Consider the following 15,285-nt stretch of genomic DNA (forward strand, 5'->3'; position numbering starts at 1 on the left):
CCTGACACAAAGATAATAAGGTCGGTGTGGTTCTCAGTTTCCTATGGAAATCTGTCTCTTCACCTCCCCCTCTTTCCCTCCCTCTCCTGCCTCTGCTGTCGTTCACCTGTATGCTCGCCACCTCTGGAGCTCAGCTGCAGCAGCCCACCAATGAAACTCTCACATCTCCTGCGTCATATACACTCAACATGGTTTGCAGGGCTCTCCTGCACCCCAACTGGTAAGAGGCCCAAACAAAAGCAAGACAGACAAATCCTGGACCCGTCTCTTGACTCAGCCTCGGATCCGGATCCAGGTGGTTGGAAGGACTCCCCAGGGCCCTGGGATTCAGGTGGGGGCTGTGCTCTTTCTAGTCCAGCCTGCTGTGATTCACCTTTCCTCATGTGACAGGCAGCTGAAAGCTGTGCACAGAATTTACAAGCGTTCAGCCAGACGGCCGCATTTGGGATGAGAAAAAACCGAAGGAGATGACTAACCCAAAACTTCTTTAGCCCTTGGCTTCACTGGGGCTGCCATGAGCTCAGAGACTTCAACATCCTGTCTTCTAAGCATTTCATCACACAACTAAAGGGCGAACCTCACCTTCTATGGTGGTTCGGAAGCCAGTGCCCAAGAGCATCTCTGGAGATAGCCCATGGGGAACCCACACCCTGTCCCTGCACCCCAAGGCTGCTGTTGCCGTTACCCTTGTCATTGAGTGGTCTCATTTGTCCCCTTGTGGTATCATGAGTCTGAAGGAATGGGAAACTACCTTACAAGCTTGTTAGTGATTCACGACATTGACCCAAATTCCCTCTGGCCTTAACCGGGCAGGAAGAAGTAAAAAGATAGCAGAGTAAACATGAAGACGTCCTATACAAGTAGCCATATATTATTAGCTCATGGATTTTTGTCTTGTAGAACCAGATCCATCATGGCATCGCTGAGTCCATCCACAAGCACGGCTTTTAGATCTTTCCCCAAACCTCTCTGGCCTGAGTCAAAAAGAAAATGAAATTGCAAAGTGACATGGGCATTAAAAAGTAAAAAGAGAGTTGAAGGTTTTACTTGGCATTCCTTTCTGTGGGGAAATCAAGAAAACTTCGTACCACTTTTCCTAAGCATTTCCCGTTTTCTTAATTCTTCCAAAATTCTTTGAAGTTCAGTTCTTTTCATTGGCCTATCAAGTTAAGAAGGAAGTCCATTTCCTTATGGCACAACACAATAAGAGAGCCAGGGTGGGGAGCATGTGTCTTTATTCCCAACACTGTAGGGGGACCCCATTCAAGATGCATGCAGAACTTCAAAGGTAGCCCCCCTCCCCGTACGCATCTCCCCCCGTGTGGGTGTTTCGTTAACCACCCCCCAACAGAGTAAGCTCTGAGGTGAGCATAATTGTGCTTTTGTCTTGGACTTGGCTCACCCCACTACACTCTTACTTTAAGATCCCCTGGCCCGAAGCCCAGGGTGGGGCTTTGCCTCCGGTACTGTAAATAATGGTAATTACCTTTACAAACTTAAAAAAAAAAAAGTTTTCCCAAGGTCAAGAATATCCAAAGTCTAAAGCATGCTATCACCCTTTGTGTGCAAATCTCTTAGAATGTGGGTGGGGATTTTAAAAAGTCTCTCCCTCTTGGACTAGCCAAGTGGGGGAAAAATTATATATACATATATATGTGTGTGTGTGTGTGTGTGTGTGTGTATATATATATATATATATATATATATATATATATATATATATACCATCACCAGCTCTCTCTTTCTCCTTGGGCCTCTATGCTGTCAATGGTGAAGCTTCCACACTGCAGTGGCGACATCAGTATAGATGAAAGTAGGTGTAGGATTGAACAGTGAGGTCTCACACAAGTCATTGGAGAATCTGTGAAAGCAGAAGCCTCGTCTGGGGGTGTCTTCTGCCCTGATGGAGAAGAGGAGGTTTGCCTGACAGAGCTGGGGTGCATCACTGCCCACAGACCACTAACCAGCACCTATTGTGCCGGGGCCCGCGTGGTACAACCAAGCATTGCCTCATTAGAGCACCGTGGCACCCCACAATCGTGGTATTTTATTTCATGCACAATCCCTAGCAGCTCCTATCTACGTCTGAGATCAAAATGATTAATGAAAATTCAGACTTTTTTTTTTAAATTCAGTAACTTTTGGCCACAGAACTATATTACGTCTCATTTCCAAAGGTTTGATTTGTGAATGGCATAGATTGCTTTCTTGGCCACAAATTTCCCTTGATTGTTTTACTCTACACTAGCTGATTCAAGTGTAGAGACCTGAACATCTGGACAAATATCTTCTACCTGGCTCACAAAGACTCTTTTCAAAGACTACGTCAAGCCCAAAGACACAGAGTGGTGGCTTCTCCAACCTATGTGATCATTGGAAGCGTATTAAGACTCTCAAAGGAAGGGTCAGAGTGACCTGCCTCCCATTCAGAAGCCAGATTCTCACTGCATGGCTGTGAGAGGGAGCAATTAGGGTCATGGTCTGTGCTGGCTATGATATATTCCAAGATTTAAAATCATCAAGGGTGTTCATTTTGTGCTAAAAGAAGATTCATGATGAATCTTCTACCCAATATGAAAAACATCCACGATACTAACAGCTCATTAGCAAGCCCCTTTCTGAGCTCATAATCCTGCTGAGGATGCCCAGAAAGTCTGGGATCACTACAAAGTCCTGCCAAGCTCCGGGGCCTTCCCCTAGAGTGTCAGCATGCATCCACAGCTACACACCACTTCTCTCACTAGGAGAGCTCAATGTTTAGGAAGCAATTCCGCCTATGCACTTGGCCTCTTTCCAGTGGTTAACTGTTGAGGCATTGGAGAGTTCACAGCTTTTGCTTTTGAGTTTATTTGATCCCTCAGTTCACTCTCACCCTGACCACTTTAGGTATCCCTTCAGGCTGTCAAGGACAGTAGTCTGCAGACTGCCTATCTGGACTCCTCACAAATTTGGCCCTTATGCAGGACACTCCCAATAACACATTGTGTGTCTTTGCACACAACTCTGAAACATAATCCCAGTTGAGGCTATCGCGAGCCTTCGGGGATCACAAGCAAACAACAGAGCCAGGGAGACAAAATCCCAGCATGCTCTGGGATAGTTCTAAACCTGGCTTTACGGTTATGTCTTTGCTCTGTCGTGGCTTAAGTCTGCACAGTAGTGTGTTTGGTGGTGACGAGAAGCAGCTGCGGGCCAGAGGAATTGGATTTCTAGGTCAAGTAGTGTCAAACACATCAAGCACTGGGTCATGGCCCACATTCCAACTTCACCTAGGTGTCTCTTCATTAAAAAGAAGTACTTCCCTTCGACCTCTCCTTCCAAACCTTAAAATCCTTCTTCGACATCATCTTCATCTGTGGCAGGCAGCGCTATTGGGTGAAGCCCTGCTCCCTTCCACCTGGAAAGAGTCTTTTGGAGACCCATGGAGGGAAGGAACTCTTGCTGAAGCCCGGAGCTTTGCTGTGGTGCATGGAGGAGAAGAAAGGGTTAAGTCTGCAGGGTGAAACATTGTCAATCACCAGTGGCTGCCAGCGAGATGAAAAACAAGCTGCACCTGTACCCCGGCAATTTAAGAGGTTCTGGGCAGCTCCTCTTCCCTGGTTCTTTGTTCTGCCAGCTGCCTGTGTGCTCTGGGTGCAGGTGGAAGCATGGACTTTGCTGTCTATAAAAAAACTTAATGGTGAAGCTCAACTTCCGCTTCGCCTCCCCGGGGGGATCAAAGTTTTTGGCTTTCTTTCTTTTTCTTCCCTTTCCTGAAAGACTGATAGAGCAAAGCTCTGAAAAAAAAATGGGTAAGATGTTGAGCCTTCCATGGTCTCCCCTGCCCCCCAAGAAGCAGATGACCATTGGTGGGTGGGTACTCTTTTTTTTAGTTCCCAGCTTGAAGGAAAGAAGGGAAACATGACCAAGAAAAGAAAGTGGTGACAAATGGCTTGAAGAGATCAGAGTTCTGCTGAAAGGAGGACTGGAGGATGACAGCCTGGAGAACCTCACCAGCCATGCTCCAACAGGACAGAGATAGGCTCCGTGGCTTCCATTAGGAAGTGTGTGCTCGCTGTGTGTCGTTGCATCACTGGGAGGCAGCATCACGACTTTTCTATCTGGCCGTATGTCTTTCCACTACACAATCACTGACCAGTGCAATAGGTGGATGGTAAATCAGCCTAGTAGCTCCACGCATGTGCCTTGCCAACGACATTCTCAAAGATCTTGTATTAATTCGACACACATGTATTGTCTACCATATGCTGGTACTAAATTAGCTCTTGGATATACAGTGGTCATTACAGGCTGAGTGGTGAAGCCCTGATGTTCATTTGGTGAAGCCCTAACCCCTAGAATTCCATGGTGGGACTGTGTTTAAGACAGGACCTACGAGGCGGAGAGCAATCAGGCTATTAGAATCCTTGTCTCTAGTATCCTTTTATGAAGAGGAAATACGGGCACACCAAGCAATCATGCACAGAGAAAAAGCCACATGAAGACACAGCCAGCCAGCAGAGGCCTGCAAGCCAGTTAGAGAGGCCTCATGACAACACCACCAACATCTTGCTCTTAAACTTCTAGTTCCCAGTACAGCAAGAAAACAAATATTTATCTATTGCTTAGGCCACTCAGATCATAGTATCTTATGTGGCAGCCCTAGTAGACCAATAAGCAGTGAGCCAGACAAGGGCCTGGAGCTGGGTGAATAGGAAGCTTATTGAAGAACTCAAAATTTCATGCCCATGTGTTGTGTTGGGATATTCGATCACACTGTGAATCCCGAGTTTTCATTCATGTTAATTAAATAAAATTAACCTTGAGTCAAGAGGCTGAGTTAGCAACTAGTTGACAGAAAGTAATCATAGAACATCAGAGAGCATCCTAGAGAGATAGAGAGACACAGGAAGTGGTAGGGAGGGATTTTGAGTGGCACGGAAGGACGCTGTCTTGGGGAGACACCAACAAAGAAAGAAGGGTCGCTAGTTGCTACTCAGCCTCTCTGAACTAGCAGGTTTTCACCCCAGTTTTTGAAAATCAGCCCAGCGGTGGTGGCACACACCTTTAATGCCAGCACTTGGGAGGCAGAGACAGGTGGATCTCTGTAAGTTCAAGGCCAGCCTGGTCTACAGAAGTCAGTTCCAGGCCAGCCAAAGCTGCACAGAGAGACCCTGTCTTAAAAACAAAACAAAACAAAAATAGAACGATAGAGATTTAGTTAAAAACCACCTTGAGCAGCAGTGACAGAGCCAGTGCCTGCGAGAACAGAATTCCTGCCATTGAGGGCTGAAATAGTAGTAGATTGAGGCGCAGCCACTGTGCTAAAGATAAAACAACACACATGGGCAGAGGAGAAAGAGAGGTGACCAGTGGCAACCTTTGACCTTGCCTATACCGTGAGAGTCCGTCAAAGACCAGCTCATCTTGGGATGTTTCACCACAGCACTGTGGCCATTATCCCCGGCTTGCACAGTGGGACACTTCGCCTTCACAGGAGAGAACAGGAAATCCAGAACTGACGATGTGGCCAAGAAGGGACGGGATCTAGCAGATGTGACCTGCAAGGTGAAAAGACAAAGAACCGTATGCTACATACATGCACATTCTGTGCAGGCCCGTGGAGAAGGTGTGGGCTTTATTAACAAGGGAAGCAAAGGACAGTTGTGTTTACATAATTGCTCCATGGGTTGTTTTCTTGAATGATGTTGGCTATTTCTTTTTAAGCTGACTGCCCTAGAGATTGACTGCCTCCAAGGAAACATGAGACAATATAGAAGCTGCTGTGTGGAGTTCAACAGGTTAACGCAGAGCTAGGAATAGCTTCTAGGCATGTCGTGTGTTGGCTGACGACTTAATCCTCTGATCTGTAGAAGACACTGAAGGGCTTTGGTCTCAATCTTTTCCAACTCTCGTGGAGCCTTTATTGTCCTTGGGATTTTTCAGCATGGTCACTGGGGGGGGGGGGCAACTAAGCTTTGTCTGTCAAAGAAATGTACAAGAGGCCAGGTGTGGTGGTGTGGAATCCCAGCACCGGGGAGACGAAGCAAAAGGATCAGGAGTGTAAAGTCAGCCTAGGAGAGTACAAGCTGGAGACTAGCCTGGGCGCCAAGAGATCATGTCTTAAACAACTAAAAATATATACAAGACTTTCGTATGTCAGCCAAATAAAACTATGACACAGTGTGGGCGCCTTTACTCACTGTATGGTTCCGAGAGCATGTTTCTACCCAGACAGGCAAGGATGCCTGTGTATATAGAAATGGAGATGAAGGCATGTGTGGGGACTGGTCTAGAAGGTCCAGCCTCTCCTGGAGGGAGGTATGCAGACCTTGGGCTGGAACCCAGACGAGGAACATTAAATAGAAAGACCTTATGGTGGTGGTAGAGTTGGTCTCCTGGTAAGACTGCTAACTAAAGTATAAGATTCCCAATCGAATCTGAACTTCACAGAAACAGGTAATTGTGTTCAGTATAAGTATGCCCCATGCAACACTGGGAACATATGTTTGTCACACACCTACACACCTACAGTAAAACAAACAAACAATAAATCTGTGATAAGGTAGGGAATGGTAGTGCATGCTTTTTGTCCTAGACAAAGGGGTCAAAGGTAGGCCAATCTCTGTGAGTTTGAGGCCAGCCTGGTCTACATAGCACCTTCCAGGCCAGTCAAAGCTAGATAATAAGAGGCTGAAATAAAAAAAATCTGCGACAAAATTGAAACTTGACTGGCTGCCCTGAATTTTTATTTACCAAACCTGGCAATGACTATCTGAGTGGCAAACAGCGGTTTCAATGGGAAAAGAGGAAGAGCTGGCTCCATGTTGGTGGAGATGAGCCGAGAACTGAGTCATGTTTCCTGGGAAACTGTCCCCATCTTTCAGGGTTGGATCTGAGCGATCCTTCTGTGTGGTATGTGGTTTCAAAGTCAGCAGGTTATAGCAAGACCAGATAATCACACAGCACAAACTTGGCATGCCATTGGCTTGCTGGTGTTTCCTCCTGCCTTTGCAGTTAATGACCTTTCTAGAGATCCCAGGCTGTCTTCTGGGCCAGGCTAACAAACCTCATGAAAAGGGAACGCGTTAGAAGGAAGCCAGAGTCTGCAAGAACAAGTGTTGAAATCAAGGAGACCAACTACCCCTTCTCCAATGGGAAGTTCCAGAATTTCTCTTCTGGAGAGCAAATGTGCCAAACTATCATAAACTCAAACGCTCCAGATGATGCTGCAGCCAGTACACCCCTCTTCAGACAAAGCAGCCCCTAACTCAAGTGGTTCTCAACCTGTGGGTCACGACCCTTTCATAGGGGTCACACACCGGATATTCCACATGTCAGATATTCACATTAAGATTCATAACAGTAGCAAAATTACAGTTATCTGGTAGTAATGAAATAATTTTATGGTTAGGGATCACCACAGCGTGAGGAACTGTATTAAAGGGTCGCAGCCTTAGGAAGGTTGAGAACCATTAAGTGCTCTTTTTGTTGTTGTTGCTACATTTACTTTTTAAATTTTTCTTATTAACATTTTTTTCCTTTATTTTACATATTGACACATTTTCCCCTCCCTCCTCTCCTCCTGTTCCTCCTCCCCAACCCATTCCCATCTACCCCGCTTCCCACCCACCCACTCCTCCTCCAGAAAGGGGCAGGCCTCCCATGGGCTTGAACAAAGCATGGCATATCAAGTTGAGGTAGGACCAAGCCCCTCCCCCTGAATAAAGTCTGGGTAAGGTAATCCAGCATGGGGAACAGGTTCCCAAGAGCCAGCTAAGCTCCAGGGACAGGTCCTGATCTCACTGCTAGCAGCCTTACAAACAGACCAAGCTACACAACTGTCACACACATGCAGGGGGCCTAGGTCAGTCCCATGCGGGCTCCCTAGCTGTTGGTCCAGAGTCCGTGTGCTTCCATGAGCTCAGGTCAGCTGTCTGTGGGTTCTTCTGATAAGTGCTAACAACTCTAACATATTTAACTTTAACATATCCTCAGGCAGGAGGAGAGCCAGTGGTTTACCACTCCTGGAGACACACCCAGCAGCCGAAAGTATTAAAGGGTCGAAGCATTAGGAAGACTGAGAACCACTACCCTAATTCAGCAACTGGTATATGGACAGGATCTCCCATGGCCAAGTACCTTGATTTTTGGCTTCTCAGCCCCCAGAATGATTAGCAATAAAAGTCTATTATTTGTGATTTGAAAATCCTAGTTTTCAGTTAGGACCTCCTGCTGCATCAGAGCATGGCAGGAACGAGGAAGGACAGCAGGCACACATGAGAGACATAAAACACGAGAGGTGGCCCTGCTTTACCACCCACTCTCACAGTAACTGGCCTCGTCCCTGGAAAATGGGACCCCTGTCCCTTGAGAGAAGCATTCATTCATTCATGACAGTGGTACGCCAAGACTTCATCACCTTTTAAACATCAGACCACTTCTCAACAGGACAACGATGGGGGCCAAATTTTACCATGTGTTCGGGAGTCAACAAGCCAGATCAACCGGGTCTTGAGTCATTCTCGACCCAGGAATCCTAAGATGATCCAGACATGTTCTGTGGTAGAGGTCAGCAAACCATGGCCCACAGGCTAGATTCAGGCTATAGCCCGTTTTTGTGTGACACCTGAGCTAAGAAATCTTTTCACAACTTTAAATGATTGATGAATTTTTTTTTTTAAAAATAGTACTTTGTGACTTATGAAAATGTTACAAAGTTGAATGGAATTGCCATGAAGTCTTTAAAGTTCATTAATTTAAAAAAGTTGTAAGGGGACAAACTTTTGCCCTCATTATATATCTACCTGGTAGGCCAGATTTTGCCACTTTGCTCCCCAAATCTGAAATACTTACTATTTAGCCTTTTACCCAAAAAACAAAAAACAAACAAGTAACCCAGTTCTGTGTTGTCAAGATGAGCCCAATGTCTGCCCTGCCATGACTTCTTTCTCTCCTCCTCAGATTGACACTTTTTAAAACTTGATTTCTCACATAAAAATTGTAGATGGGAGCCCAAGAGGACTGTAGATGGGTTTTATTCTTTTGTCAGAAAACATTTTTTTAAATGATTTTTAGTGGCAGAACATTACCAAGTCAGTAAAGTAAGCCTGATTAATTTTTTTTTTTCTTCCATGAGGTACCGAAATTGTGTCAGTAGCTCGGTCTTCAGCTTTCATTACTGAAAGTTTGTTAGATCTCCACTCATTCTCGTGATACAGTGTTCTATTTCCTTTGTAATTTTAGGGTTTTTTTATTTAGTGTGTGTGGCATGGTGTGTGAGTGTGTGCATGTGTGTGTGTTTGTGTTTATGTTATGTGTATGTTTGTGTGTGTTCATGCTTGTGTGTACGTGTGTGTGCAGGTCAGGAGTTAGTTTTCTTCTATTTTGTGAGATCTGGGAGTCGAACTTGGTTCGTTAGGCCTGTGAAAGCACCTCTACCCACTGAACCATCTTACTTGTCCTATTCCTTTACTTTTAAAATGTTTCTTCACATCTTGGCATGGTGGTACAAGTCTGTAATCCAAACACTTGAGATGTCAAGGCAGGAGGCTCAGAAGTTCAAAGGCATCCTCAGCTACATAGCAAGTTTGTGACTATCCTAGGTTACATGAATCCTTATTTCAAAAAAGTAATTTTTTTTCTTTGCCACCACTTCTTGCCATTCCTCTCTGATAAATGGAAGGCACATAAAGAAGATGCACTTCCTCAGTAAGATGCAGGGTATGGACACAGCAACTGTCCATTTGGTCATTGTCCAGGGTCCTTCCCACCTCTTCCTTTCCTTTTCTCCAGAAAAGCTGGGTGAGCTTGGACTCTGGTCAATGCCACAATTTCCCCTATAGTTTCAGTATAACATCAGTTGCATTTATATTCATTTCAGAGTTATCTTCAGCTGGCCCCTACTTTTCTAACTTTCAGCTCTGACCCTGTGTCAAGAGCTGGACTTAATGACCTGTGGACTAGTACATAGTAGTTTTGATAAAGCTGCCTTTTGTAGAAGAAAATTGTGATGATTCCTCTAGGGGAGATAAAAATCCTTTGCAAAACAAGCATTGACACCCGGGTGACAGTTTCTGGGGACTCAGAATGTCTTCCTCTGGTTGTTCTAGCCATGCCCAAAGTAGCAGTGCTCTTCTTTTTAGGAAAAGTCTTTCTGGAAGATTGTTTACTCAGTGAGCAACCATTTCTTTTTCTTAATTGATTTTGAAAAAGCAGTATAAGCTGTAATAGCTTTGTGACAAGTCAAACAATGGATTTACACAGAAAGTCACCCTTCCCTCCTTCCTCCTAGCTCACTTGTAGAAGAGTCAAAGATGACACTGAGGTCCCATCCACACTTTTCTTTGTATTCAGATTGATCTAAACACACAACTGTATGTGATTTTTATAAAATGACATGTAGACAAATTTCTAAATGGTCTTATTAAATAAAAAACATGGAGCCAGATATATGAGTGAAAGCCTGGGAAAGATCAGGGAAATAGGGAAAGCCACAGCTAACCTAACCTCAACAACTCTGCAGCTTGCAAATGTAAGATACTTCCTGTCTACCCACGTCTATATGCCTTGCTGTTCTGCCATCTGATTTTTCTCTCTCCAAGAAGCTGATCCTGGGAAATTTCCACACTTCTAGTACTACACTGTTGTTCTATCATTTTAGCCTCCTCTTTAAACCATGTTCTCCACTGTAACTGTGGACTGGCCTCTAGGACAGCTGTAATTAATTCTTTCTAGTCCTGAGGGATAATTCTATTACAAGTTGACCACGAGGTTAACATCTGCTTTACAAATGGGGAAGGCATACCATATGATACTATAGCTTCTTTAAATCTCCTTAAATCTAGCATTTCCACTGGAGTCCAATTAGCTTGTAGATGAGCATTCGGCAGTTCCTGTAAGGTTACTGGATAGATTGAGTTTGGTTGTTTGAAAACAGGCTGTCTCTCTGTAACCATATAATTCAATCCTGAGATAATTTTACCTTTAAATTCTTCTGTCTTGGTCTAAATTTCTCTATAATTCATTTTAACAGGTTAGGTTCAGCTTTAAATTGTCCTGTGTGGGTCTGAATTTTCCTATGATTCATTTTAACAGGTTTTTCTAAAGTTTTTATCTTAGCACTTAAATTGACCAACCTTTTTAATGCTAAAATAAAGATGACTAAAGAAATAATATTCATAATTGATGTTACATATATCCCATCAACATTAATTATCCTCTCATTTAATTGTTCCATTTTCAGACTGCCTAATGTGTTATCAGACTGAGACCAAATTCCTTCCATTGTAAAAATGTTTCCCATTTTTAATGTAGGGAGAAAAATTACCTTTTAAATAATTTCACCCTTTAAGATATCTTAATTGACTTACCAAGTCTGTTGACTGCATAGAACAGTAGAGGTCTGAGGGAATTTCAGAGCAACTACCTAGTGTGGTGGCAGTCCAAGATGGGAATCCAGAGAGAGTCCACCACCCACCAGGAGAAAAAAAGCCAAAGAGAATCCAGCCACGTGCTCCAGCCTGAGCTGTGCAACCAGGCCTGAGACAGGGGCCTGTAAGTCCACAAGTGGCTTTTTAATGAATTCTTGCCACATTCATTGGGTGCCAAATGTAGCTGTAAATTTTCTTGTGTCCTGCCCAGTCCGCAGCTGCTCAGACCCAATTAAACACACAGAGGCTTATATTATTTTAAACTATATGACCTAGTGGCTTAGGCTTTTTGTTAGCTAGCTCTTACATCTTAAATTAACCCATTTCTATAAATCTATACTTTGTCACATGGTTTGTGACCTACTAGTACTTTTACATCTTGCTTCTTCTGGTGGCAGCTGGCAGCACCACCTCTGCTCTGTCTTTCTCCTCTCTCTCTCTCTCTCTCTCTAGTTGGAATATCCTACCTAAACTTATTCTACCTCACCATTGGCCAAACAGCTTTATTTATCAACCAATCAGAGCAACACACATTCACAGCAAACAGAACGACATTCCCCAGCAATCACACCATATATATCACTCATAAACTACAATGAATATGCATGGATCTAATTCATTTTTTTAAGTAATTTCATATTATTCCAGAGCCAGGAATTTAGAAAATTTCTTCAATTTAGAAAATTTTTCAGTTTATAGAAAGTTCACTGCTTGGAGAAAGGACAAATAGAGACAAATGTATTATTGGTGACAAGGTCAGGAGAAAATAAAAGATGATGTGCCTGACTATGAGGTGGGCACATATGTGCAAGGAAGGAGGGGAGAAGCTTAGGAGGGACTCACGTTCACCTACAGGTGAGTCCCACAGACAAGAGGGAAAAGTATAGGCCAGGGTGGGGGGTGGGGCAGCAGGTGCATACCCAGGGAAGTGTCACGGAGCCTGCCATTTCCCAGCTGACACACCGTGACTGTGAAGTCAGCTGGCTGAGGAGGCAGAGCGGCCGATGAGCATCGAATCACACAGACTTGTACACCAAGCCGTAGAGGCTGGCTTCATCCAGGGGGGGGATGAGAATAAAGCAGGAAGATGCAAGGAGGCCAACAGGGGACCAAACTCTGTGTCTAGGAAGCGTATGTCTGAAGGGCAAGCAGTTGGTATAGTCTAGTCTAAAAAGGAGATGAGCTGTGGGAGGCTGATGGTAGAGAATGGAGGGAAAATGATCAGACTTAGCCTTCCAAGGTGATCAAGCCTAACGAGGTTGGGGCAGGTTGCAGGACTGGTGGTTCACATGGCCTTTTAGCTCGAACTGCCGGGAATATCTGTCGGGGGAGAAACAGGAGGCCCTCTCAAGAGGACTGGTGACTTCTTTTGCACACGACGGACGTGTCCATGGAAAGTTTGGGCTCTGTGAACATTTTCTGAATTCGAAGTGATGATGGCCTGCCTCGAGTACCTTCACTGAACTGAATGAGAGCTTCTCTGCACTGACAGAGAAAAGGGAGTGAAATGACTCATTAGGGGCCCCAACCAGGGAGGGACTCTCTTCTCAAATGCTCTGTTGCAGGCTGTGCCTTCCTAATGGGCCTCCTGCAGCTGAGAAGCTGTAAATGCATGCCCTCCTCCTGGAGCTCAGGCAGCTGAAAATGGGTGGGTGGGCAGGATTCTATCCTACCCCTCATCAATGAAGCTCTGTGAACAACACCTCCTAACCCAGCCAGTCACAGGCAGCAGTTCTGAAGGAAGACCGTTCCGGGTGAACGCTCCTCCTGGAGCGGCCACGCTTACGACCTCTAGGTCCCTCATCATCCATCCGGTGGTTATCATCCCACATCTTCCTGCGTCCAGTAAATGTCATGAGTCACTCAGTCCAGCCTGTGCCAAGGACACACACTTCTGAACTCCTAGAACAAGATCTGCCTGCAGAGTGCTCTCAGAGCGGGGGAAGTCTGAGAATGACAGACTTCGAAAGCAGCAGGGCATGGCTGCTTCCATACAAGTACAGAGGCTGGGTGGGGAGCGTGACAAAGGAAAGCCTTAGGCTGTCAGCACTGAGAGATTCGGTGAGCAAAGGTAAGCAGGAATACCTCCACAGAAGGTTCCCTAGAAGGCCTTCACTTAGAAAGGAGTATTGTTTCCAGACCAGGGACAGCTGCACAGGAATCAATCAAGACAGCTTATTGAAATCCCAACAAGGATCATTTTATGTTTACAATTTTAAAATTCAGTCTATATAAGGAAAACTCCAGAATTTGTCCTTGAAGAACATCATCTTCCTTTTGGGAACCCATGTCGACTACTGTTGTCTTTGAAACAGCCCAGAGAGTCCTGACTGGAGGGTGAGATTTTGATGGGGAATAAAGGGCAAAATTGTTCTGTCAAAGGTAAGGCTGCCTCTTAGAAGCTGGGGAAGATACCTCCAACTTGGGCACCTTCCGGGTTGTTCCTAAAAGAAGCCCCCAAAGAGGATGAGGGTAGGGGAGGAAAACAGGGGGCGGGAAGAATGTGAAATGGGGTAGAATGAGGAGATTCGATAGCGCAGGCATTCTGGGGCAGAGGGTAGATATGGCCCCAGTAATGACCATCCACTAACCTGTCTAACAGTGTGAAAGGCTACGTCTTCAGGAGCATAGTATCTGGTGATATCATGTCATTTCCTTTAGCCTTCCCCCAAGTCACAGGGTGAGCTTGATTAACCACTACGCAACGTCATCCTGATGGTGACAATGACCAGGGGGGAATACTAATGTCATATTAAGACTGGGAGAAAGGGAAAAGGGATAGCAAGGAAGGGAAACCCAAGGGTATCTTCTCTCCTACAAGCTAAGAACTCCTGGGTGACTTAGGAAGGAAATTAAGTTCCTTTGGGAATATGTACCCTGTGACTAGAGTTACTTCTCTGGAGGAGGGGAGCCCTGGAGGACTTGCAAAGTAAATCTGTATCATACAAATTCTGCTGCCTCGGTGACCTACAATCAACTGTCATCCAAAGTGCAGAATGGAAAATTCCAGAAATAACTCATCTGCTGTAAATTGCGTGCCATTCTGAGCGTTTGTGATGAATTCTCACACCACCCATCCTCTGTTGTGCCCATGACACAAGTCGTCACATTGTCCAGCGTATCCGTGCTTTACATGCTACCCCCCACCCTGTTCTTCACTTAGCAGCCATCTGAGTTATCACATTGGGGGATCACAACGTTTACGTCCAGGTAACCCTCATTTTACCTGTTAATAGCCCCAAGGTGCAAAAATGATCACGTGTGTTTTAAAGTGCTTTTTTTTTTTTTTAAGGAAAAGATATGTTATCAGTTAAATAAAGAATGAGAAGAATCTGTAAACTGAGAATGCCAAGAACTGTAGTACAAGATACTTTCAGAGCGAGACTACATTCACAAAGCTTTTACTTCATGGTTATAATTGTTCTATTTTATTGTTAGTTGCTAATCTCTTACTGTGCCTAAATATTGAATATTATCACAGGTGTGTGTGTGTGTGTGTGTGTGTGTGTGTGTGTACAGAAAAAAAGAAATGTATAAAGAATTCGACACTATTTTGTTTCAGGTATCCCCTTGGGGACCTTAGGACTTCTCCTGTCCAGGAGATGAAGGATGCTGTGTGATGCAGCTTTCCAACTTCTGCCCTGTCTGCTCCTGATATGTCTGTTTCTCACAGTTTAGGATGGGGCTGTGTGCAGATGGTTTTGTGTGGCAGTAGGCTTAGGGACCACTGCCATTAACCAGGGGGAGGAGCAGGAGGAGTTCTAGGAAAGACTTTCTTTTGTTTGAGAGAGCTCATTTGTGGGGCAGGGGGTGGTGGGTTGATGGGGCAGAGATTGGAGTGGAAGGCTGGGTCATGAGAACTGATGGGGCCTTA

The sequence above is a fragment of the Peromyscus californicus genome, unplaced genomic scaffold, assembly GCF_007827085.1.
Source record: "Peromyscus californicus insignis strain IS unplaced genomic scaffold, ASM782708v3 Scaffold_22__1_contigs__length_63687245, whole genome shotgun sequence".
NCBI classification, from domain to species: Eukaryota; Metazoa; Chordata; class Mammalia; order Rodentia; family Cricetidae; genus Peromyscus; species Peromyscus californicus.